Source organism: Octopus sinensis, linkage group LG10 (assembly GCF_006345805.1).
Source record: "Octopus sinensis linkage group LG10, ASM634580v1, whole genome shotgun sequence".
In the NCBI taxonomy this organism is placed as follows: domain Eukaryota; kingdom Metazoa; phylum Mollusca; class Cephalopoda; order Octopoda; family Octopodidae; genus Octopus; species Octopus sinensis.
Genome location: NC_043006.1, coordinates 39,138,024 through 39,164,465, shown reverse-complemented (window position 1 = coordinate 39,164,465; position 26,442 = coordinate 39,138,024). Strand labels below are relative to the sequence as shown.

The window sequence follows — 26,442 nt, the reverse complement described above, 5'->3', positions numbered from 1 at the left end:
ATTATTCAAAAGATTTTCCTGAAAGATTCTTATAAAGTTACTATGATTATGATAAGTCGAGAGTCGTGACGAATGAAAAGAAGTGGTCGATAGCCTATGCCGAATGTAACCTATGATGATGCTGTCACCTAAATTTTGTGTTTTTATTCAGGCTTTCAGAGAGGATTCTTATCTTGTTGTACTTAGTTTCTTTTGCGTCTCCTTCAAAATATGAATGTTAGTCTTTAATATACAAGGGCGGAAATAGCTGAGTGGTCAAGAGACTCGCTTTGCAATCAGGTGGTTTCGGGTTCAATCTCACTGCATAATACTTTGACCAATTGGCTGCTACTGTCGCTCCGGGCTGATCAATGCTTTGTGAGTGAATGAGTGGATCTGGATAGTGGAAACACACAATACATAAATACACATACCTACCTACCTACCTACCTAACTACCTACGTACCTACCTATCCAATCCCACCTACCTATCTATCTACCTACATACATACCTATTAACATACGTATTCACACACCCACCTACCTACCTACTTATCTACCTACCTACCTACTTATCAGCCTACCTACCTACCTACCTACCTACCTACCTACCTACCTACCAACCTACCTACTTATCTACCTACTTACCTACATACATACATGCACGTATCCACATCATTACATGCATACATACATACATACACACATACAAAAATACCCTGTTGTTGATGTTGAAATTCCAATGAAGGAGCCTTGGATCTCGGTTAGAAACCGGGTCTTTTTCTACTGGCAAGAAATCTTGAAACAACCTGAATAATGACATACATGCCTACATACTTGTCTAAATATGTAACTACATGCATGAGATTACATACATAAAGCAAAACATACAGATCTGCATACATACATACATACATACATACATACATACATACATACATACATACATACATACATACATACATAATACCCTGTTGTTGATGCTGAAATTCCAATGAAAGAACCTTATATCTAGGTTAGAAACCGGCCCTTTTTTTCTGTTGGCAAGAAATCTTGAAATGAAACTGAACAATGACATACATACATTCATACATACATACATACATACATACATACATACATACATACATACATACATACATATTACCCTGTTGTTGATGCTGAAATTCCAATGAAAGAACCTTATATCTAGGTTAGAAACCGGCCCTTTTTTTCTGTTGGCAAGAAATCTTGAAATGAAACTGAACAATGACATACATACATACATACATACATACATACATACATACATACAAAAATACCGTTGTTGATGTTGAAATTCCAATGAAAGAGCCTTAGATCTAGGTTAGAGACCGGCTCTTTCTCTGTTGGCAAAAAGTCTTGAAATAAAACTGAATGACATACATACGTACATACATTCATATGTACATACATACACACATACAAAAATACCCTGCTGTTGATGTTGAAATTCCAATGAAGGAGCCCTTGGATCTCGGTTAGAAACCGGCTCTTTTTCTACTGGCAAGAAATCTTGAAATAAAACTGAATAACGCCATACATACATAAATGTGCGTGCGTGCGTGTGTATGTGTGTATGTGTGTAGATGTGCTCATCTATGTGTGGGTGTGTTTTTGATGTGATCTACATTGTTAACTTGATACTTAATATCTCACCTATGAGAAAGAAAAGCGAGCATTGGGTGTATAAGCTGATATAACAATTCTACATACGTACATATATATACTTACATACACGCACACAAACACAGAACACAGAACACACAACACACACACACACACTCGCATATATATATATACACACACATACATGCGAACATAGGTACATAAATATGTACATGCATATAAACATACATATATACATACATACACATAAATACATATACACATTCATACATACATACACATATATACATACATACACACATACATACACATACATATAAACATACATGCATACCTTGTTTACTAGATACATCAGTTGTTGCACACGCGTGTTTGTAGTATGTGTAGCCTCGTTTATCACTGATCTGGAATAACACGGTACGCTCAATTGTAAACTGTATTATACATATCACAGATTGATCTGTGATGTCACTGTCAATATTCAGTCGAAGATTCTGCCTGTACCTCAGGAACGCACCGCAGCGATCATTTACAATACTCAGCTATCCTAAATACACTGACTATCGCCTATATTTACATGGCTGTTCTGCGAGGTCGCTTATTTTTCATACGGATTTATGTACGGTAATTTCTCGCCATATCGCGATTCACCCATCGCGGTTTATTGTTTAAGCTTACGTCGATTCTTCCGTGGCGTTGTTTTTTATTTATAATAAAATAAATATGTACAAATTATAAAAATAATTTTTAAAATAAATAAACAGTACAAAGCTGTTTCTATTTCGCGGATTTTCACCTATCGTGGGAGGTTTTGGAACGTAACATCCGCGATAGTCGAGGGATTGTTGTACTTGTACCTTTGAACATAGAACCAGCGAACAGAAAAAATACGAGGGTGCCTGACCCTAGCAAATGACAACAGGAAAAGGTAGGGGTGACCAAGAAAATATATAACGTAAGAAGGCGGCGTTGGCAGACTTGTTAGCGGGCGAAATGCTTAGCGGTATTTCGTCTGTCGTTACGTTCTGAGTTCAAATTCCGCCGAGGTCGACTTTACCTTTCATCCTTTCGGGGTCGATAAATAAAGTACCACTTTCGCACTGGGGTCGATGTAATCGACTTAATCCCTTTGTTTGTCCCTTCTATGTTTAGCCCCTTGTGGGCAATAAAGAATTATATATAACGTAAGAATTTTCGCTTCGAGTTTGTGTCAGCGAATCCACCATCCGTTCCATTTGTAACGAACGTTATAATTCATTTATTAGTCTTTTTTTTTTCTTACGACATCCTCCCCCATGACAAACGTGGAAAGATGTACCATATGTGCCCGCGGTTTCGAATACAATTCAGTGTATCATTATTTGTTTTTATTTAACGTTTTGATTTGCAGTGGTAGGTGTGACAGCTGATGAGGGTATAATTTATGTATTTGGTCAAATCGCAAATGCCTCCGCTCCAACGGTGTCCGATACGAAACACTGCTGACCCCGTCTTCAAGAGATATGGATTCGACTGTCAGTACTTTTTCATCTGACCAATGCAATCTTACAGGCTCTAGAGCAATGTTTCCCAACCTATGTTCCTCCAGGCCCCACTATAACTTCCCAGAAAAAAGTATACTCCATCGGTGGTTGGAAAAAAAGTATGGGTGTAGTATGTTTGCTGTGAAAAAAAGATTTCCACAATTCCATGTCCCACTAAGAGAAAAACCCAAAAATTTTGGATCCCATATCCCACCACAATTTTCCTCATGCCTCACTGGTGGGGCGTATGCCTTACGTTGGGAATCACTGCTCTTGGGTATACTAGACAATACTGTTTTCATTCAATAGGAAACTGAAAGAATCCCGTCGTATATATATATATATATATATATAATATATATATATATATATATATAATATATATATATATATATATATATATATATATTATATATATATATTATATATATGTGTGTGTGTGTGTATGTATGTATATATATTTATGTGTGTGTATGTATGTTTGTCCCTCCATCGTTTGACAACCGATCTTGGTGCGTTTATGTCACCGAAACTAGCGGTTCGGCAAGATAGACCAATAGAATAAGTATTAGGCTTACAAATAATAAGTCCTGGAGTGGGGGAGATTTCTTCGACTAAAGCATGGCCGCAGTCAAATCACAGAAACGTGTAAAAGAGTAAAACACTAATACACATCTAAGCTACTTCATTAATAGTCAACCGTCCGTTCATTAGAACTATATCATGGATAGATCGCTAGCCACTAAACCTGTTTCTATTTTCTCTCCCTGTTTATTTCTGTATTCCTTTCTGTCGAAGAGCACAGGCTCGAAACGTAAAAGACTTTCTCACTTCCCGAGCGTTAAACTAATACATCTGTTTGTTGTTTACACACCCGTCTTCGTCTTTTTTTTTTTTTTCTTCTTTTTGTAAATTCTCACTATATCATGGACTGCTTCGATGCTATCATCCACTCGAGACGTGGCCGGTTTCTTCTTCATGCAGGATACTTTTAAGTCTGGTCAGACGCCCGGTTACTTCTTAATGCGTAATACTTTTACGACTAGATTTGAAACAATTTTCGGAACATTTACTGACATTCGTAAGCAATAAATATTTTCTTTGAATTAATAAGAGCTTTCGAAAGGTTTTAGCCCTTGATATATTTTCGGCTTGGAGGAAAATGGGTCAGTCAAAATGCTACTCTCCATTATACCAAACAGTAAGGAGTGGCGCCAATGCTTAAAGTAATAACAATTTAATTAAGGTTTCAGGTTCAAGCCTACGATGTAGTCGTCAGAGGGCGCCAAGTACCGTGATGCGCGAGCAAGTAATTTTTCAATTCCATGAAAATGTTATAAGAATATTGTGGCCAATTAATGACACACCCTCTAATATGTGTGTGTGCGTGTGTATGTGTGTGGAATAGAGTTATTATCTTAAGGCAAGTTTTAAAATAGTAACGGAACATTTACAATTATTGATGGCGTGACAGTACTAGGAACTGAGTCAAATTGATTGTGAAACGAAGTTGATTGGAACTTCATTGTGTATTTATAGATGTGTATGGGTGAGTGTGCGTGTATGAGTGCATGTCTGGGCGTGCGTTATTGAGAGACAAACAGACAGACAAACAAAGAGAGAGAGAGTGAATATAGTTTTAGGGAAAAAAATACTATAATACAAGATGGATATACAAGAGTGAATACCGAAGTAGAGTAATATCAACCATTTTACACGTTTATCTTATATATCAATATAAAATGTTATTAAGAGAGAAAATAACGTAGTATAAACTCAGCTCTGATCGACACAGATATATGAAGACCAGCTGCGGTTCAAATACATATATTGGTATTGTTATTTATAGAAATCAATTAGAATGACATAACTCTTGTCTGTTGTTCGCAGACGGAGTTAAATTATATAGTTAGTTTCTTTAAACCGCGAATTGCCAATATTCCGTTCCGTGATGTTTAAGATTAGAATAATGATTTCAGATTTTGGTACAAGACAAGCAATATTAGGGGTAGAGGTTAATCAGTTACAATGACCCCAGTACTTGGCAGGTACTTTATTTCAACGACCTCGAAAGGAGGAAAATTTAATCCCAGTGGAATTTGAACTCAGAACGTAATGAGCATATAGTGACTACAGTATCTTGCCTATGATGGGTTTTTATTTGTTTATTCGTTCATTCATTCATTTTGTGTGGACAGCCTTATTAAGTATGTTATCCAACGCAGTTGTTCAGCTTGTAAACTGTATTCCTGTTGTAAGCTCCATTACATTTATTACACCTTATATGGTATATACACCACGTAAGCCCATAAACAAATGTCCATATTGTTGATAAGGAAGTTAAGGAAGTTAACCGCGTGTGTACCTTGTTGCCAGGTGTGGGCTGATTTCCAGACAATCATTTTCTAATGAATGCCTAGCGTACTCCAGTTGTATATTTAATTCTCCTCGTGTATCACCTGGCAGAATACTGCAGTGATGCTATCATCAAATTGTAGCCGCTTCAGAAAGTAAATATTGTTGTTAGTGGTGAAAAACTTCTTTGGTAGTTTATTATTAAATCAGTGTCTGTGGAATGGATACTGAAAAGCGATTATCGTTATTCATTTAAGCTCTTTGGAAATAATTGGGAACTTTACCTTTTGACCGACAGATTTAAAAAATATTTTTTTTGTAATCAAACACTTTCAAACTTCGGACACTGGTAGAATGTGTCATATAAAACATCTTTTACTCTTCGCATTTTTGAGAAAAACTTATATTTACGAAGTTATTTCTTGTTAAAGTTGGCCTCTTTCAGTAATTTCCACCAATCAGTGACGTGTATTCAGCTGAATAAAATTACTGCTGTTGTTTGTCAACAAGAACTTCCGGCGGTGTATATTTCATTTACTACTGTTATTTATGACAACCCTAACCCTAACACCTTAAAGCTAAAACCAGTACAAACGCACGAACGATGTCATAACAGTGACAAACGAAAATTACTCCACCGATAGTTGTTATTGACAAACAACGGCAGTAATTTTATTCAGCTGAATACGTCATTGATTGGTTGAAATTACCGAAATAGGACAACTTTAACGTGAAATTACTTTATAAATATAAGTTTTTCTCAAAAATGCTAAGAGTAAAAGATGTTTTATTTGACACATTCTACAAATGTCCAAAGTTTGAAAGTGTTTAGTTACAAAAAAATTATTTTTTAAATCTGTCGGTCAAAAGGTAAAGATCCAATAATTGTAACTGGTTGGTGTTATCCCTTGGTTTGTTGATATATTTGCCACTCATACGGGTGGTTTACTTCTGTATGTAGGCAGCTTTCCTGTGGACATCAGCCTATTTAGAGTATATGAAGAGGAGACAGCGCAAGCGATGCTAGAGTTGGGCCTTGTGTGTTCTCGTTGATCTAAATATGTGGCAGCCAGCAAACGTGAAACATTTTACGCTTTAGCTACGGAAGTATAATGTCAGCAAAATAGAAGCAGATTTTGAATGTTATAATTGCGACGCCAAAAGCAGAAAAAGGCGACGGAACATACGTGGATCAGAAGTTTGCGTGCATTATGACATACATACATACATACATACATGTGAAGGCGGGTGGCCTAGTGGTTAGGCGGTTGGACTCATGATCACTAGATCGTGGGTTCGATTCCCTGATAGGACGATGTGTTGTGTTCTTGAACAAAACACTTCATATCATGTTGCTCTAGTCCCGCCTCTCGATCGAAAGTGAGGTAGCCTCATTTGAGGGCTAAACAAATGCAAAAGCACATTGTAACTAGCGATGTACGACAACATTTGGTAGCTTGGTCAGTCAGGTGATTACATACATACACACATATATACAGGCATGCATGCATGCATTAAGTCTCTGTAACAAGATCCAAAACGTGTTTTCCTTATGATCCATTCTGGTTAAGCATCCAAATGCATCTAGAACATCCAATGCTGGATTCCAGATAACCGCAATGATAAAACTACGTAGGAACTAGTAATTCATTCTCACACACACACACGATCAATGTTTTTTTTCTACTCTAGGTACAAGGCATGAAATTTTTGGGGAGGGAGCGAGTCGATTAGATCGACCCCAGTACGCAACTGCTAACTAATTTATCGACACCGAAAGGAAGAAAGACAAAGTCGACTTCGGCAGAGTTTGAACTCAGAAAGTAAAAACAGACGAAATACTGCTAAGCATTTCACCCGGCGTGCTAAAATTTCTGCCAGGTCGCCACCTTCACACACGATCAATGTTGACAGTCGACAAAAGGAGTACTCAAGAGCATTGTAAAGATTAAAGATATATTTTAATTTAATCATCTCAGATCTTACTACTCCGAGTTTCCCAGTGAGTGTGCAGGGCCTTCATGCATGTTACGACAGCAAGTTATGAGAGACATAACGTGCTTGAAAATCCTGTGAACACCCAAATGAAACTCAAAGTAGCAAGCGACTGTCTCGACCAAAACAAGAGATATATGTTTATGTATCCTTTGGACCAATGCCATGCTGGAGCACAGCTTTGAACGGTTTCGGTCGATCATATGGGCGTCTGCAATTCTTTCAGTAGGAAATATATTTTATCGAATAACATATATCAGATCGGTAAACACGGATTTGATATAAAGAAACACACTCGAACAACGGTATGTATATATATTATATATATATAATATATATATATATATATATATATATATATATATATATATATATAATATATATAATGTATATATATATTGGCATGCTCGCTTAGCCAGGGTGTTGGCGTCATTTGAAGGTAAAACAATGCGAAGCGTATTGTGACCAGACGATGTGTAGCAACATCTGATAGCCTGGTCGGTCACGGTGATCACGGTGGTTATATATATATATATATATATATATATATATATATATATATATAGATATATATTATTTTGTTTACAGGAAACGTTTTGAATATGCAAATTAAACTCCTATTCCATTATGCCGGGCACAGTCTAATGATGCTGACTGGCAAACTAGTTTTTGTGGTTGCATCAAACTGTACCGATATAATGTCGGATAACGGATCTATTCCACCTCAATCACAGATTTTTTTAAATAAGTTTTTTTTTTTTCAACTAAACAGTTTGAAACTTCGAATACTGATGGAATTTCTCACGTAGAACACGGTTTACTTTGAACGCTTTTGACAAAATTTCGTATTTTAGAAGTTATTTCGGGTGACGTAACAGATCCAGGAATAGATCCATAATAACAATAATCCTTGGATGGAATTTATAAAATCGATGCATTAAATGTTTATAACTTGCACCCCTCCCTTGTCAGCTAAATAAGACAGTGCTTTTGTTAGCTATTGAGTTGTTTTGACTCTTATTTCTAGCAATACTGGTGGTCATTGGTGCACTTTCTTCCCTTTAGTGTCGTATATATTTCTACCTTTAGGTTGTAAAATCGCGAATTAACCCATCCATATTTTATAATAGTCTGTATTATCACACCTGTCTAATGAACGGTCACGTGGAACTCAGAGCCAGTTTGAGAGGTTTTTTCGGCTAAAAAATAGTGTGTTTGTGTGTGTGTGGGGGGGTGAGAGTGTGTGGTGTGTGTGTGTGTGTGTGCGCGCGCGTGCGCGCGCGTGTGTGTGAAGTATACATACACACATACACACACGCACTCGCACAACACATACAGTCGCAACTCTTGACCAAACCAAAAGAAAAAAACAAATAATAAACCTTAGGAATAAAATAGGCAAGTACTGATTGATGGATGGTCCCTGCTCACCAAATGATAATGATGATGATGATGATGATGATGTTGGTGATAACGGCAGCAACAACAACAGCCATAATGAAATCTCGTAATTGATTCTAACGCGTTTAGTCTATGGAATAAATAAATATTCATCCTATTATTTTTGTCTGCATATATCACAGAGTAAAGTGACAAACGAGGTTAGCAAGCCATGAAACATCGCAAGTCAGTCGATTGTCTTATCTGACAAGCACACCTTTTAACACGAAACTATGCAGGAGATCAGCTAATTGCTTGTTTCCTGCTTCGTTTCCCTTAGGTCTAAAGCAAATAAGAAAAATGCGTCATTAATTTTCGTCGCTGCCGAGGTCCTTTCTTTTGTTCGTTCGTCTTTTAGGAGTGGGTGGAAAGATTCACTTTCTATTTATTTTTTTTTTATTATTCTTTCCAAGGATTTCTTTGACAGGTGTGTGTGTATGTGTGTGTGTGTAGGACGGGGTGGGGTGGTTTCTTGTTGTTGTTATTGCTGTTGTTGTTGTTAAAAAGCAAAAAAATAAAACTGGCAGAATCGTTGCCGCAACAGACGACATTTCTTCGAGCTGTTTACGTTTACGTTCTCGGTTCAAATTCCGCTGAAGGCGAATTTGCGTTTCATCCTTTTGAGATCCGTGAAATTACTATCAGTGGAGCATTGGGGTTGATGTAATCGACTAGACCCCCTCCCCAAAAGTTTGTAGTGACGTTATACATCAGTGTGCGCGTGCGGATTTGGAGCCTTCTGCAAAGGCAGAAGGGAAGTGCCCTTTTCGGGCATGCGCAAAGACTGAAGAAAGGAAATGATGATGTGGCATTAGTTGACATTGTTGCAGACGTATTTTCTTCGCTGTCTCCGGACCCTAATATTTGACCAGCTCTGTTTTGCTGCTGAACTTGTAAGATTCTTACAAGCGTTAAAGTTCAGCTTTGCTACATCCAGACCCAAGTGGATACCCATACACCACCTTATTTCTTTCTGTAGATAAGAAAATAAATAATATATATTTTTTAAGGTTGCGTTTGTGTTCTTTGACTGGTAGATTCTGGAAATTAAAAGAACGGAAACTGTGTTGCACCCGAGTTGCACCCCAAAAGTGTAAGAAGCAACTAATTCCCGTTACAAGTTTCAGGCCTTCTGCCAATATAAGAAAGGGCTATCGTTGTTGTTGTTGTTGTAAAGGTAGGGAGCTGACAGAATCGTTGGCACGCCGGACAAAATGCTAAACGGCATTGCGTCCGTTTTGACGTTCTGAATTCAAATTCCACCAGGTTTCGATAAAATAATTACCAGTTGAGCACTGGGGTTGGTGTAATCGTCTTTGATCATCCACCGAAATTGCTGGCCTTGTGCCAAAATTCGAAACCATTATTATTGATGCTGTTGTTGTTGTTCTGATTTCAATCAGGGCTCACGCCATTAGCCACAAAGAATAATCTCTAATTCGAGCCTACTCTAAGCTACTAAGAATGCGTGTGGCAATTTGAAGATCCACCCAACACACGCGATAGACTGGCGGTTGCACGGGTGCGAAAGCTACGTTGTTATCCTCATTTCGTAAACGGTGGCTTTTAACGGGTGGAGAGCTGAACCATCCGGGGGTACAGAGGATTTGCAATCTAGACTAGGGTCTGAAAGTTTTACCACACCCTAGTGGGTTACACCATGGTTCCTCTGCTTTGTGGCAGAAGTAGGAAGAAAGAGTGAGAGAAAGTTGTGGTGAAATAGTACAGCGGGGTTCACCCCCCCCCCCCCACACCACCACACTGCCGGAGCCTCGTGGAGCTTAGGTGTCTTTGCTTAATAAACACTCAGAATGCCCGGTCTGGGAATCGAAACCGCGTTCTTACGACCGCGAGTCCGCTGCCCTAATCCCTGGGCCATTGCGCCTCCACTACTGTTGTTGTTTTTAAGGTAGCAATCTGACAGAATCATCACCAGGCAAGACAAAATTTTAAGCAGTATTTTCTCCGGCTGTTTACATTCTCGGTTCAAATTCTGGTCACGGTGATTTTCCTTGTCATCCTATTGGGATCGATGAAATAAATATCAGTTGTATACACACACACACACACACACACACATATATATATATATATATATATATATATATATACACACACATATATATATATGTGTGTGTGTGTGTGTGTGTGTAGGACGGGCTTCTTTCAGTTTCCATCTACCGAATACATTCCCAAGGCATTGGTCGTCCCGAGGCTACAGTAGAAGACATTTGCCTAAGATGCATTGCAATGGTACCGAACCCAAAGCCACATGGCAGCAGAGCGAGCTTCTTAACCACCCAGTCATATCTACTCTACGTTTCTCATTTATTTTATTGTTTTTTTTTTAGTTTCTTTTTTTACTTTTCTTTTTGTTTTTTTTAGACGCATTATTTGAACTTCCACGTTGTCCGTCTATAAACCATTATTCTGTTATGTTCTGAGTTTCGAAACCTTTGTCTTGGAATTTGTGCTTCCTTCTTTCACTCCGTATCTCTTCCCCTTTTATGCTTTCCAAGCGTTTATCCGTCTTTCCCACACCCGAAGCAAAACTAACAAACATCCTGTTTACAGTAAGAAGATGTGAAATTTAGAAGGGTGACAGTTTAAAGGGAAACCCGGAAACTTTTTCGTATACTACACGTGTTTGCACACACACACACACACACGCAGGCACATACACACACTCACACCCACACGGATATATATATATATATATATATATATATATATATGTATGTATACACATATATATTTAAACACTCTGCTACGTACATTAAAAAGCGATAAGGCTTCTCTTTCTTCCTCTTCCTGGTTCAATACATACAATAAATCGTGTTTATGCGTGTGCGTGCGCGTGTGTGCGTGCGCGTGTGTGCGTGCGCGTGTGTGCGTGCGCGCGTTTGTACGTGTGCGCACGTGAGGATATATATGTGTTTGTGTGTATGGATATCTGTCTGTAATGAACTTGCTCGGAAGCGAAAATCTCTTACACACACAAACACTCACTCACACACACACACACGCACACCACACACACACACCACACACACACACACACACACACACACACTTAAATCTGTCTATCTATCTATCTTCATATATATATATATAATATATATATATATATATATATATATATATAAAATAATAAATAAATAAAATATATGCATATATACATACATATATGTACGTACCTACCTCTACATGTATTTATACATGCATATATGGGTACAGGACACCAAAAAAACGTCGAATACAATGAGAAACGAAAACATAAACACAAAACCAAGGAAATGGACATTTTTTTAAAACAACGAAAAAATAGAGTACAGGACATACAAAACAAGGAAAATTCCCCTTCTTAAGTCGCCTTAATTTCATCTACTCCACGTTTCGAAGGTCAAGGCGATACATGTCTTCGATGAAATTTTCCTTCCCGCGAAAATCAAATTAAATAAAATTTGAGATTTTTTGGCGGAGGGGTAAAAATGGTAACAAAAACAGGATAGTAACGAATATATATATCAAGGTAGTGCTACAACATGGCCACAGTCTAATGACGGAAACAAGTAAATCATAAAGATAATTAATAATTAGTTTAGTTTAATTTAGTATAAGTATAGAAAGTGATACGCTTTCATTACTGATACATCATTACATTACCTGATTTGATGCTATAAAAGAAAGCACGGGCGTATTAGACGAACCCCACTTTCAGCAGCGCATTTGCAGAGACAATCTTCTTAGCACGTTCTAGAGATATTTTTTAGAAAAACAAATGCGTTATTTCCAATATTTTACTCTGAAAAAGGCGGCTAGCTGGCAGAATCGTTAAGTTGCTTAAAACACCGGGGAATAACATCAACTCAAGTAGATGGTCGAGTTGTTTAAGAATAATGCTCAGCAAGGCAGCGAGGTGGCGGAAACGTTAGCACGCCGGGCGAAATACCAAGCGGTATTTCGTCTGCCGCTACGTTCTGAGTTCAAATTCCGCCGAGGTCGACTTTGCCTTTCATCCTTTCGGGGGTCGATTAAATAAGTACCAGTTATGTACTGGGGTCGATATAATCGACTTAATCCGTTTGTCTGTCCTTGTTTGTCCTCTCTGTGTTTAGCCCCTTGTGGGTAGTAAAGAAATAGGCATTTCGTCTGTCTTTATGTTCTGAGTTCCAATTCCGCCGAGGTCGACTTTGCCTTTCATCCTTTCGGGGTCGATTAAATAAGTACCAGTTATGTACTGGGGTCGATATAATCGACTTAATCCGTTTGTCTGTCCTTGTTTGTCCTCTCTGTGTTTAGCCCCTTGTGGGTAGTAAAGAAATAGGTATTTCGTCTGTCTTTATGTTCTGAGTTCCAATTCCGCCGAGGTCGACTTTGCCTTTCATCCTTTCGGGGTCGATTAAATAAGTACCAGTTACGCACTGGGGTCGATATAATCGACTTAATCCGTTTGTCTGTCCTTGTTTGTCCTTTCTGTGTTTAGCCCCTTGTGGGTAGTAAAGAAATAGGCATTTCGTCTGTCTTTCGTTCTCTGTTCAAATTCCGCCGAGGTCGACTTTGTCTTTCATCCTTTCGGGGTCGATTAAATAAGTACCAGTTACGTACTGGGGTCGATATAATCGAATTAATCCGCTTGTCTGTTCTTGTTTGTCCTCTCTGTGTTTAGCCCCTTGTGGGTAGTAAAAAAGTGGGTATTCTGTGTCTAGGGTAGAAAAGAATATTTTAATCTAAAGTCTCTCTTGAAAATAAATTTAAAAAATAGGTTGTCTTCTTTGTTTTATTTATTTTATTATTTATCTTTTACGTGTGTCAGTCATTATACTGTGGCCATGCTGGGGCACTGCTTTGAAGAATGAATCGACCCCACCCACCCCTACTTATTTTTTAAAGCCTAGTACTTATTCCAACGGTCTCTTTTTGCTGAACCGTTAAGTTACAAGGTAGTAAACGCACCTACACCGAAATTGCTGGCCTTGTGCCAAAATTGGAAACTATAATTTCTTGAAAGCATAAGGCGGAGGACTGGCATAATCGTTAACATGCCGGACAAAATGCTTAGCGACATTTCGTCCGTCTTGAGTTCAAATTCCCGCCCGAGGTCCACTTGACCTTTAATCCTTTCAAAGTCGATGAAAAAAGTACCCGTTGAGCACTGGGGTGTGTGATATAATTGACTTCTCCCCCCTCCCCCCAGTTTCAAGCCTTGTGTATACACTAGAATGGATATATGTTCAAAGGTATATTGCCCCTAAATAATTTTGTCCGACCTCTATGATATATTCGATGTGATAATCACAGCTGGAACGCTTTTTATCACAGGTCAGTTGAATCAGAGTTCACCGGAAGCGAAACCACAGTAACGAGTTTCTACCATCGATTTCAGGCGTTAACTCAAGGTCACAAATTACCGAGTGGGTGTATAATCAATCGCATCGATTCCAATACTTGACTGATATTTATTTTATCAACTTTAAAGTGATGTTTGCCGCAGTCATCGCCGATTGGATTTTTAATGCGGAACGTAACTAAATAACGCAAACAATTCGTTTGAGACTTGATAGGTTTCTGCGTCAGTGCCTTTCAGTTTATTCAGATATTGAGAAAACCAGGGTTTAAAAAATAAAATAAAAATGGCGCTCCGTCGCTTACGACGAGGAAGGTTCCAGTTGATCCGATCAATAGAAAAGCCTTCTCGTGGATTTAACGCGAAAGTGGTTGAGCACTCTGAGAAATGAATATAACTCTTAGGGAGATTCGGCTTGACACAGAATGTGACGAGGTTGGCCTTTTGATATACAGGTACAACTCATTTTTGCCACCTAACTGGGCTAGAGAAAGGTGAGAAAAAAGTACCCTGCTCAAGGGCACAACGAGTCACCGGGAATTGAACTCACGACCTTATGATGCGGAGCCGAATATCACTAAGTTACGAACCTTCACTGGGAGTGAGAGTTGGGGTTAAATGGCGTATAGTCGACTCGTCACTCGGAGCACAATGTCCTAGGACATCACGTAATGTGTTTACCTATAATTGTGGCTACGGAAGAGAGCCGGTATACTTTTCTACCCTAGGCACAAGGTCCGGATTTTTAGCGGGGAGGGAGCCAGTCGATAAGATCGACCCCCAGTATGCAACTGGTATTTAATTTATCGACTTTGAAAGGAGGAAAGGCAAAGTCGATCTCGGCGGAGTTTGAACTCAGACGAAATGCCTATTTCTTTACTACCCACAAGGGGCTAAACACAGAGGGGACAAACAAGGACAGACAAACGGATTAAGTCGATTACATCGATCCCAGTGCGTAACTAGTACTTAATTTATCGACCCCGAAAGGATGAAAGGCAAAGTCGACCTCGGCGGAATTTGAACTCAGAACGTTACGGTAGACGAAATACCGGTAAGCATTTCGCCCGGCGTGCTAACGTTTCTGCCAGCTCGCCGCCTTGCTGAGCATTATTCTTAAACAACTCGACCATCCACTTGAGTTGATGTTATTCCCCGTGTTTTTAGCTACTATAACATATTTGATGTTTAATAATTTGAAATTGTATAAACTGGAAGGTTAAATTTTTTGGCAAATTCACTCCAGTTCCTATTTTGCGCCCCTTGCTGGCGCTCTCTTACAGTTTTATTTGCATTCACTAAATAACGCAGATCCACAATATCTGGATTCGTTGACCTCCTTTAGTACATCACCAATACAGTCACACAAGAAGCTCGGCTTCATAGCTAATTGAGATGTATTCAGTTTTCACAGTACTAATTATAAGAGTCGCAAGGGAGACAGAAATGCAATGTTTGACGTGGTCCACCGTTTTTGTACAGAAGTATTCTCTCCTCTGATACCACCAGTGGATCGGCGCGATAATGTTTAACTCCCAACATTAACGCGCCTCCACCAAACAAAGGAAACCTCATATTTATGATCAATTACAGAGGAATCCCGTTAATGTTAATAGCAACTATAGTTTACAATAAAACCTTGTCGCATGGGATTTGTATTTATATTGACTCTATCGTCGAGAACAACAAAGCAGGATTCCTACAGGGGGGATGTTGTTCCTAGAAAAATCATATCTTGTGAAGGATCACAGCTGGTTTCAAAGGCAAACGGTTTCCAATAAATATTACATTTATTTCGGAGAAGTACTTGCTTGACAAGTGATTTAATCCGTTTCCAATAAACATTACATTTATTTCGATGTACTTGCCCGGTATTCGGTTTCATCTGAGACCGTATGTTGAAACTGAGACAATTACAGCGTGGAGGACACATATTAACCCTTCAAAAACACACAAAGACTCTTAAACCTCACTTAAACACTTATCATTTGGTGTCAAAATTTTCGTCGCGCTAACTGCGACCTGGTCAGTGATACGATTCCATTACAACTAGTTTCAGGCGAGGCTGTTGATCAATATATCTAAATTTCCGGGTTATAAATATAATATGTTTTCATCTCTATAAGTCAGTCATTTATTTTGTTATCACCAAGTTCTCACAGTTTGTCAGTTAGCTTGGCATTTATAATTCACAAACCGTGTCTAACATTTATTGACTTCAAGAAAGTATTTCATTTCATCAATAGCGATATATTACAGTCTTGTGCTGCTATGAAATTCCCTAAACCATAGTAAATGCAGTTCTATATTTAAGAAATTAGGAATTATGTAATTATTTACATTATTTACATTTGATGGATATTTGTCCTCATCTTCTTTGTTGTTAACACAACGTTTCGGCTGATATACCCTCCAGCCTTCATCATAGGCATATGGCGTAGTGGTTAAGAGCGCGGGTTATTAACCCCAAGATTCAACCAAATTCACTGGCAAGACATTAGTCAGCCTGTGGCTATAGCAGAAGATAGTTGTGCAATGTGTCGCACGGTGGAACTGAACCTGATGCCACGTGTTTGCAAAGCAAGCGTCTTAACCTCACACCCAAGACTGCAGCTATAGCCATACCAGTGTGTGTATGTGCATCTGCATACGAGCGAATGACAGGTCTGAAAATAACTGATTGGTTAGCTGGCGGAAACTACGACTGTCTGTGCGTCATGTTGAGATTCAAAGGGAAAAGAGAAAAAAAAGATAGAAAACAAGAATACACACACACACGCACGCACGCACGCACACACACACACGCACACACACACACACACACACACACACACCACACACACACACACCACGCATGCACAGACGTCTTGGGAAAAAATAACCTTAACTATCAAGAGACCCCAGAGGAGAGCATGGCATTTAAATGATGACGTGGTCATACTCATCAGGTTGTAGGCGGCGAGCTGACAGAAACGTTAGCACGCCGGGCGAAGTGCTTAGCGGTATTTCGTCTGGCGCAACGTTGTGAGTTCAAATTCCGCTGAGGTCGACTTTGCCTTTCATCCTTTCGGGGTCGATAAATTAAGTACCAGTTACGCACTGGGGTCGATGTAATCGACTTAATACCCATGTCTGTCCTTGTTTGTCCCCTCTATGTTTAGCCCCTTGTGGGTAATAAAGAAATAGGCATTTCGTCTGCCGTTGCGTTCTGAGTTCAAATTCCGCCGAGGTCGACTTTGCCTTTCATCCTTTCGGGGTCGATAAATTAAATACCAGTTACGCACTGGGGTCGATATAATCGACTTAATCTGTTTGTTAGTCCTTGTTTGTCCCCTCTATGTTTAGCCCTTTGTTGGCAATAAAGAAATAAGAAACGTTAGCACGCCGGGCGAAATGCTTAACTGTATTTCGTCTATCTTTACGTTCTGAGTCCAAATTTCGCCGAGGTCGACTTTGTCTTTCATCCTTTCGAGCTCGATAAATTAAGTACCAATTACGTACTGGGATCGATCTAATCGACTGGCCCTTTCTCCAAAACTTTTGGGCCTTGTACTTAGAGTAGAAAAGAATATTTTATGGACGCTAAGGCGGCGAACTGGCAGAATCATTAGCACACTCGACGAAATGTTTAGCAGCATTTCGTCTGTCTTCATGTTCTGAGTTCAAATTCTGCCCAAGTTGACTTTGTCTTTCATCTTTTCGGGGTTGCGTACTGAAGTCGATCTAATCGACTGATCCCGTCCACCAAAACTTTAGGCCTTGGGCCTAGAGTAGAAAAGAATATTTCATGGACGCCAAGGCGGCAAGCTGGCAGAATTGTTAGCACGCGGGCGAAATACTTAGGGGTATTTCGTCTGTCTTTACGTTCTGAGTTCAAATTCCGGTGGTCGATAAATTAAGTACTTGCTGCGTACTGGGATCGATCTAATCGACTGGCGTCCTCCTCCAAAATTTCGGGGCCTTGTGCCTAGAGTAGAAAAAAATACTTATCAGGTTCGCCATGTTACCACTATGGCCGGCAGCAATAAACTCTACTACTTTGACATTGTAACCTACCAAAATCTATAGACACACCTTCAGCAAAGATTTTTCTATCTTATACACTGCCAGACGCATCAATCTTTCATCTATTAAAGTGACTTGACCACTCTGGAATGCGTGGGAGCGTATGTTTATCAGTGTGTATATAGGGAGATGTATATTTGCGTATGTAAGTGTAAATATATACGTATACGTACATACATACATATATGAACATTACACTTATCTTTATGTATATATGTATGTATGTATATGTGTATATATATCCAAACATCAGTACGTATTTACATATATATATATATATATATATACATTCGTAGGCGTATACACATACACACACACATATTATATATATCTGCTTTTGTGTATGTGTATATATGTATGTATGTATGTATGTATTTTATCTATATTTCCTCTTTTATTCTTTTATTTGTTTCAGTCATTTGACATCAGCCATGTATATCTATGTGTATATGTGTATACATATGTATATGTATGCTTATATGAACATACACACACACACACACTCAGACACACGCACACACACATATATATACAAACTTACATATATAGATTTATGCATGTACGTACAATATATATGTATGTATGCACGTATATATATATATATATACATATATACGCTCTTTTTTTGTATGACTGTATGTACATATATACATCATTATATAATTTTAAATTTTCCCCAGTTACCAATTTCTACGTAATTGCCGACTAATTTCTTTGTTTCGTTGTTTCCTTTTCTTTCTGCATTTTTTTTTTTCCTTTTTAATTAACTTTCGGCTATAATTATAGCCTTTAACAGACGAAAATCAGCGACGCAAACTATTTCATGTCTATTTGATTAGACATGGTCTCCCCCACTCCATCGCTCTCTTTCTTCCATTTTATCTATCTATCTATCTATCTATCTATCTATCTATCTATCTATCTATCTATCTATCTATCTATCTATCTATCTATCTATCTATCTATCTATCTATCTATTATCTATCTATCAACCTTTCTATCTACCATTATATCAACTTATCTATCTATCTATCTATCTATCTATCTATCTATCTATCTATCTATCTATCTATCTGTCTATCTGTTTATCTCTCTCTCTCTCTCTCTCTCTCTCTATCTATCTATCTATCTATCTATCTATCTATCTATCTATATATATATATATATATATATATATATATATATATATATATATATATATATATATATATATATATCTACCTACCTATATATCTATCTATTTGGCTGTCTTTCTCTCCGACCAGAATGTCCTTCGAAATGGCCAGAGCAGTATGTGAGTCTCCGTTGGGAATTAGGAATCGTACGTTAATACGCAATTAGGCTGGCTTTTCAAGAATCTTCCGCACTTGACTTCACTTACAACAAACATACATACCTACATATATACCTACATATATGCACTCATAAGGCATACATGCAAGCAGACATTCGTACACACGACGTACATGCATGCATATATATATATATATATATATATATATATATATATATGTATGTATGTAGTATGTATATACATATATTAAACATATATATATATATAACTTCTTAAAAGAAATGTGAGTGAGCTCATGCATGCATACATACATACATGTATACATACGTTTGTAAGCGAACCGTTGATTAGTGGATCTACATATATATAATAATTATTATAAACTATATATATATATATATATATATTATAATATGAATGTATAGAAGTATGTTGATTGCCGTAATGTTACTAAGTAGGTAGATAATTGGCTACCATGTAAATGTAGTTTGGAGGTTGAAGACCAGCCAGATATTCGGTTAGCGTTGCAACGAAAACATTGATCATATTAAGGGCATGTAATTGCTCACGTGCGCGTTCCTACACACACACACATACACACACACACACACATGCACACACACACACACACACACACACACACACGCGTATACGTCTACGTACGTATATATATATATATATTCCTTTATTCCTTTACTTGTTTCAGTCATTTGACTGCGGCGATCCTGGAGCATCGCCTTTAGTCGAGCAAATCGACCCCAGGACTTATTCTTTGTAAGCCTATTACTTATTTTATCGGACTCTTTTGCCGAACCGCTACGTGACGGGGATGTAAACACACCAGCATCGGTTGTCAAGCGATGGTGGGGGAAGGGACAAACACAGACTAACACACACATACTTACACACACACACACACACACACACAACTCACACACACACACACACACACACACACACACACACACACACATACACATATACGACGGGCTTCTTTCAGTTTCCGTCTACCAAATCCACTCACAAGGCTTTGGTCGGCTCAAGGCTATAGCAGAAGACACTTGCCCCAGGTGCCATGCAGGGGCACTGAACAAGGAACCATGTGGCTGGTAAGCAAGCTTCTTACCACTCAGCCACTCCTGCGCCTATATATAATATATATAATATAGAATATATATTATATATTATATATATATAATATATATATATATATATATATATATATTATAAGCGTGGCTATGTGGTAAGAAAGTTTATGTTCCAACCACATGGTTCCGGGTTCTGTCCCAAGTGTCCTCTGCTATAGCTACAGAGCGACCAAAGCCATGTGGATGAATTTGGTTGACGGAATCGGAAGAAAGCCCGTTGAATATATAATGTATATATGTATTAGTAATGTGTGTGTATGTGTGTGTGTGTGTCTTTGTTTCTGTGTTTGTTTCTCACTATCACTTGACTACTGGTATTGGTGTGTTTAGGCCCCTCGTGACTTAGAGGTTCGGCAAAAGCGACCCATATAATAAGGACGAGACTTTAATGAAAAATATAAAAGTACTGAGATCGATTCATTCGATTAAAAATAAAGTCTTTAATGACTGAAGCGAGCAAAAGGCAAAAATAATTCCTGTTGATGTTTATGTGTGTATTTAATCTAAGGAAATACCCTAGGCGCAGGTGTAGCTGTTGGTAAGAAGCTTGCTTCTCAACCACATGGTTCTAGGTTCAGTCCTACTGCGTGGTACCTTGGGAAAAGTGCCTTCTAGTATAGCCTTGGGCCGCTCAAAACCTTGAGTGTGAATTTGGTACACGGAACCTGATAGAAGCCCGCCATTTATATATATATATATATATATATTATATATATATATATATATATATATATATATACGTATGTGGTGTGTTTGTATGTATGTCTCCGTGTTTGTCCCCCACGGCCGTTTGACAACCGGTAGTGGTGTATTTACGTTGCCGTAATTCAGCCGTTCGACCAAAGGGACCGATAAGTACTAGTCTTCAAAGAAATAATAAGACCTTGGTCAATTTTTTCGACTAAAGGCGGTGCTCCAACATAGCAGCAGTCAAATGACCGAAACAGGTCAAAGATAAAAGATTTTACCAGGATTTTCAACAGATGGCATTGTGTATTGTTTTAGTGACGTCATTGGAAGATAATACCTTGATGACAACTGCCTGTTTGCATGTGTGATGCTGTCCGCAAATATGTGACGTAATTGATATTTTCGGTTGCATCTTAGGACCTGAAGGGCTTTACTCTCTCGTCTGTTTTGTTCCTTGGATATTTTGTAGCAACCTCTTGCTTATAGATTTTAAATGTATTACCTTCCAATCGTGATATGATGTAATCGCCACAAGTCCAAGAGAGACTGCATTTCAGGTCGATACTACAGTCAGTTTCAAGGCGGCGAGCTGGACGAGATGCTTAGCGGTATTTCGCCCATCGCTACGTTCTGAGTTCAAATTCCGCCGTGGTCGACTTTGCCTTTCATCTTTTCGGGGTCGATTAAATAAGTACCAGTTACGCACTGAGGTCGATATAATCGACTTAATCCGTTTGTCTGTCCTTGTTTGTCCTCTCTGTGTTTAGCCCCTTGTGAGTAGTTAAGAAATAGGTATTTCGTCTGCCACTACGTCTGAGTTCAAATTCCGCCGTGGTCGAATTTGCCTTTCATCCTTTCTGAGTCGATTAAATAAGTACCTGTTACGCACTGTGGTCGATGTAATCGTCTTTATCCCTTGCCCTAAGTTTGAGGCCTTTCGGGGTCGATAAATTAAGTACCAGTAAAATTCTGTGGTCGTTGTAATCGACTAGTCCGCTCCCCCAAGACATCAGGCCTTCTGTCTTTAGTAGAAAGAATATTACAGTCAACTTCAATTCTTCGGGATATATACCGTCGCATAACCAAGTTTTGATACTTTGTGCATTTCATATCCAAGTCTTGTTTGGGGTATGTTAATCCAGCTGTTTGGGGGTTACATTGGAGGTTGTCAAGCAGAGAGTACTACCTGCGAAGGTTGAGGTCGACTCGTAGTATGTTTACTTCGCTTTTCAGCACTAGGTTTATATTTTTGCTGCTGTTGTTTAGCAAGGGCAGTCTGTGAGAGATTAAACGACATTCAAAGACTCTCTGCTATGATCTTAAACCTCTACCTTCTTCGTTTCTTCTTAAATAGAGTTTGTCGTATAACACTGCTTCTCTGGAACTTTCCACTTTGTCAGGATCTTGCAAGTTTTTATGCCTTTGTATGTGTAGGAGCAGGCGAGGCTGTGTGGTAAGAAACTTGCTTCCCGACCGTATGGTTCCGGGTTCTGTCCCATTGCATGACACATTGGACAAGTGTCTTCTACTATAGTCTTGGGCCGACTATAAAACCTTGTGAGTTTGGTAGGCGGAAACTGATAGAAGCCCGTCGAATATATATATATATATATATATATATATATATATTTATATGCGTGTGTATGTCTTGTGTAGTGTTTGTCTCCCATCACCGCTATCCACCGGTGTTGGTGCGTTTACCTCCCCCGTAACTTAGCGGTTCAGCAAAAAAGCCGGTAGATTAACTACCAGGCTTAAGATATGTCCTGTAGTTAGTTGATCTGTTGAACTAAAACCCTTTAAGGCAGTGCTCTAGCATGGCCGAAGTCATATGACTGCAACAAGTAAAAGAATAAAAGAATATGTACCTTCAGGCGGCGAGCTGGCAGAATCGTTAGCATGTAAGACAAAATGCTTAGCGGTAGTTCTTCCGGATCTTTACGTTCTGAGTTCAAAACCCGCAGGAGTGGCTGGGTGGTAAGAATCTTGCTTTCCAGCCACATGGTTCCGGGTTCAATCCCATTGCGTGGCACCTTGCGCAAATGTCGTCTACTATAGCCTCGAGCAGACCAAAGCCTTGTGAGTGGAAACTGAAAGAAGCTCGTCGTATGTGTGTGTGTGTGTGTGTGTGTGTGTGTGTTGTGTGTGTGTGTGTTTGTCCCTCCGCCATCGTTTGACAACCGATGTTGGTGTGTTTATATCCTCGTAATTTAGCGGATTAGCAAAAGATCCCGATAGAATAAGTACTAGGTTTACAAAAAATAAATGCTGGAGTCGATTTCTTCGACTAAAGTCCTTTAATGCTGTGCTCCAGCATGGCTGCAGTAAAGTGATTGAATCAAGAAAAGGAATAAACGAATCATGGCACTCCGTCGGTTATGACGACTAGTGTTCCAGTTGATCCGATCAACGGAGCAGCTTGCTCGTGAAATTGATGTGCAAGTGGCTGAGCACTCCACAGATACGTGTACCCTTAACGTAGTTCTCAGGGAGATTTAGCTTGACACAGAGTGTGACAAGGCTGGCCCCTTTGAAATACAGGTACAACAGATACAGGAGGAAAGAGTGAGAGAACGTTGTGGTACAGCAGGGTTCGCCACCAACCTCGGCTAGAGCTTCGTGAAGCTTTAGGTGTTTTCGCTCAATAAATACTCACAACTGTCTGGGAATCGAAACTGCAATCCTACGACCGCGATTCCGCTACCCTAACCATTGGGCTATTGTCCCTCCACAAGAAGCACTCCGTCAGTTACGACGATGAGGGTCCCAGCTGATACCCTTAACGTAGTTCTCAAGGAGTTTCAGTGTGACACAGAATGTGACAAGGCTGGTCCCTTTGAAATACAGGTACTACTCGTTTTTGCCAGCAGAGTGGACTGGAGCAACGTGAAATAAAGTGTCTTGCTCAAGGACACAACACGTCGCCGGGATATTGAACTCACGACCTTACGATCTTAGGCCGAATACCCTAACTCAGTGCTTTTCAAACTGAGGAACCCCTGTGCAATAATTTAATAGTCTTATGCACATATATCTGCACAGGAGAATTAAAAATTACTGCCGATTTTAGCAGTTTTTTAACTTCTTGCGGAACCCCTGGACTGTACTGGCGGAACCCTGGTTGAAAACCACTGCCCTAACCACTAAGCCACGCACCCTCACAATAAACGAATAAAAGCGAGCTGTGATAAAATCATTTGCACAAGTTTCTACGGTGTGAGATCGAACTCAGCACCTCTAGGTATAGCGTAGCGAACTTATTACCTCCTCGGGTATGCCTACGTGCACATGCATATACACAGATACATACATACTTGCGCATACACATGAACACAGGCATACACAGCTGCACACCCGCCCATACATAAACGCAGGCTCACACAAATATAGAGAGGGAGAGAGAGAGAGAGAGCGAAGGAGAGAGAAAGAGAGAGAGAAAGAGTGAGAGAGAGAGAGAGAGAGAGAGAGAGAGAGAGAGAGAAGCAATCCAAGTAGCTAACATGTTATTGACTTTTAAGACAAAGAAATGAAAATATGTTGTGTGTGTGTGTGTGTGTGTGCGTGCGATTTTGTGTGGGTGTAGGTGTGTGTGTGTGTTGCTGTTGTTGTTATTGTTTCTGTACGCCACATTTGAACATTTAGGAATATGTGTATTAATATGTCTGGATGTGCTTGTGTGTATGGGTGCGTACATGCGTGCGTATATGTGATTATACTTTCGTACACAAAATGTATGCAATGAATATATTGCGTATATGTATAGGAAAAAGAGGTGCGCTTGTGTGTGCGTCTGTGTGTGTGTGTGTGTGTGTGTGTGTATACAATATGTCTGTGATGACTATATATTAAATGTTTGTGTGAGAGGTATGCGTGTGTTTGTACTTAGTGACTGATTTGGTTTTCATTTGCTGATTAGAAAAATGGATTATCCTTTCCCAAACAATCAGATAGTCTCGAAACTATGTAAAGTCAAGACTTTCCAGTTTCTGATCGATTTAACTTTGGAACAGGCAAACAGATTGACGTAATTGGCTTTCTTGGAGCTATTGAGGGTCCAGATAGGAGGATTGCGAGCTTAGGTACTTCCGAGAGGGTTTCCGTTATTAAACTTCCTTGCGGGAAGTTAATTTAGAAGCGAAATAAGGATAAGCTATGTATGCAGAAGGCCAAACTAAGGATATCTTAATGGAAGGCACGGCTGTGTGGTTAAGACGATCTCTCTGCATCTATGTGGTTTTGGGTTCGGTCCTGTTGCACAGCATCTACAGGTGGTGTTTTCTACTACAGCCCCATGCTGATCGATGCTTTGTTCGTTCACCTGGTGGACGAAAACTATAAAAGAAGCCCGTCATATCTATCTATCCCCAAAAAGAAAAGCTCTACCTTGTAATTTGTCCCGTCTGTGTGCAGCCCTGTGTGGCTAATAAAGAAACATATCTATCTATCTATCTATCTATCTATCTATCTATCTATCTATCTATCTATCTATCTATCTATCTATCTATCTATCTATTATCTATCTACCTATCTATCTATCAATCTATTTGCCTGTCTGTCTGTCTATCTATCTATCTATCTATCTATCTATCTATCTATCTATCTATCTGTCTGTCTGTCTGTCTGTCTGTCTGTCTGTCTGTCTGTCTGTCTGACTGTCTGACTGTCTGTCTGCCTGTCTATCTATCTGTGTATTTATATTTATTTATCTATCTATCGGATCTTTACCTTTTGACGTATAGATTTAAAAAATAATTTTTTGTAACTAAACACTTTCAAACTTCGGACACTGGTGGAATGTGTCATATAAAACATCTTTTACTCTTAGCATTTTTGAGAAAAACGAAGTTATTTCACGTTAAAGTTCACGTATTTCGGTAATTTCAACCAATCAATGACGTGTATTCAGCTGAATAAAATTACTCTATCTATCTATCTATCTATCTATCTATCTATCTATCT

At 39.0% G+C, this 26,442-nt stretch overlaps 1 protein-coding gene and 1 long non-coding RNA gene across 2 annotated transcripts in view; one reads left to right on the top strand and one right to left on the bottom strand.

Moving 5' to 3' along the window:
• LOC118765100 overlaps positions 1-821 on the bottom strand; it is a 2,128-nt gene extending 1,307 nt beyond the window's left edge. The window contains exon 1 of the long non-coding RNA XR_005000949.1: positions 654-821. This is a non-coding gene — a long non-coding RNA (uncharacterized LOC118765100). The remainder of the gene's footprint in view (positions 1-653) is intronic.
• The window catches only part of LOC115216355 (pikachurin), a 700,561-nt gene that overhangs the window by 7,400 nt on the left and 666,719 nt on the right, over positions 1-26,442 (top strand). The gene's annotated exons all lie outside the window — the stretch shown is intronic.